We start from the raw sequence: 1,734 nt of genomic DNA, 5'->3' as shown, positions 1-1,734 counted from the left end.
ACCTCCTGGACATAACATCTTACCATGACATTATTTTCCTCAATTAAGAGAGCCCTACAGTCATGGTCCACCCACAGGTGTTTTCAATTAAACAGGCTGATTAGACTGTTTAAGTGAAAACACCTGGGTGGGTGAGTGTGCAAGTTAAACTGCCTTATCTTAAATACATAATATAAAGACTGGCCCATATCCATTATGAAGTGGAGTAAAAAAACAAAAATTGAGAGGTGGGTTTTTTGTAATTTAAGATATTAACACTGGCATACAGTAGAGACTGTTCAAGCATAATGGCTTTTTTCCTAAATAAGATTCTAAACCGAACTATTCAGGTTACAACTAATAGTTAAGAAAGAATAACATACTCCACTCCACTTGAATGTGTTTGTTGTTTGAATGAGTTGGTTTTGCACTTGTCCTGTGTACATGTATTTATCCGTTTGGGAAATATGTTCTTTATAGTTAAAAATCCGCTGTATTAGATCTACGTTCATTGTATAAACATATTCTTTAAATAACCTCAGTATGCAGTCAAATTGAACACTACATGATATCCAAAAGTTGTTAAAGACTTTTGTTAGAAGTTGGACAAGTAACGTTTTTGTCATGGTCCATGTCACACAGCATACCAAACTAAATGAGTAGCAAAAACCTCTTTGATCAAGACGAAAAAAATTGTATTAGGATGTTTCAGTATCCAACAGGCCAGGACAAGCCATTCAGAGTCATCCTTCTTCCTTATCAAAGGGGACATTTCCTAGTGTTTTCATGTTTCCCAGCTCATAAAGCATGCATTTTCCATCGTCATGCATGGAACACGCCCAGTTGAAGAATTGCTCTTGAACTTGTTGGTATGCACGGATTTTGCGGGACTGTGACTCCAGATTCAGAAACCAATTATTCAAATAGCTGCCACTGTAACTGGAAGGGCAAGCTTGTCAAGAACAAGGCAAGGAAGCATCTCAGAGATTGATAATGAAATGTCGCTGCTGTATAGTAGGGTTACTTGTCGGCACCATTTTGAGATGGACTCTGATGTCCTTGGGTTGGAGTTTTGAGATCAGCCATGTGTGAGATAGCTCTGAACTAAGGTGTTGATCTGCGATAAATGAAAGTCTATTCGAGCTTTTACTTCAGTGCGTGCGTCTGTGTGATCACAGGAAAGCCTTTTCATGCTGCAGATTTCATGTTCAAGGATGTGGAATGTGATACCAAATCAAACTAAGCCTTGATGACTTATAGATATAAACAGAGCTCAACATGGAGCCCATAGTGAATTAGTGATGGGATGGCGAGATAAATGGGCTAACCTTTTCATCTCTCCTCCCCACACACACTCTGGACATATTAATCAAAACAGCAGAGTGGTGTAGGCATAAGAAAAAAAACTTTTACAGAATGAGTTTCCAATGAAAGCGACACAAAGTTGATTAATTATCCATCAGACTGTTCAGTTCTCTGCTCATTTTGCAAACCAGTCACAAAAGACGGACACGGATATTCAATCTGTGAGCGCAACCATCTGAGCTATGAAATATGAGAGCATTCGAAACATAATCTTTCATTCATCCTGTTCTGAATACCTGACATTTGAAATTCATAGAGCATCTTGTGGCTTATTGTCAGGGTTTTGGTGAGGGATGTCCTTAGGCCACCCCATTAATCTATATTAAACAGGGACTTGTCAGACAGGTGTGTGTGTGTGTGTGTGTGTGTGTGTGTGTGTGTGTGTGTGTG

The sequence above is a fragment of the Notothenia coriiceps genome, unplaced genomic scaffold, assembly GCF_000735185.1.
Source record: "Notothenia coriiceps isolate Sejong01 unplaced genomic scaffold, NC01 NC01_scaffold00035352, whole genome shotgun sequence".
Lineage (NCBI taxonomy): Eukaryota > Metazoa > Chordata > Actinopteri > Perciformes > Nototheniidae > Notothenia > Notothenia coriiceps.
This window is presented reverse-complemented; position numbering follows the sequence as displayed.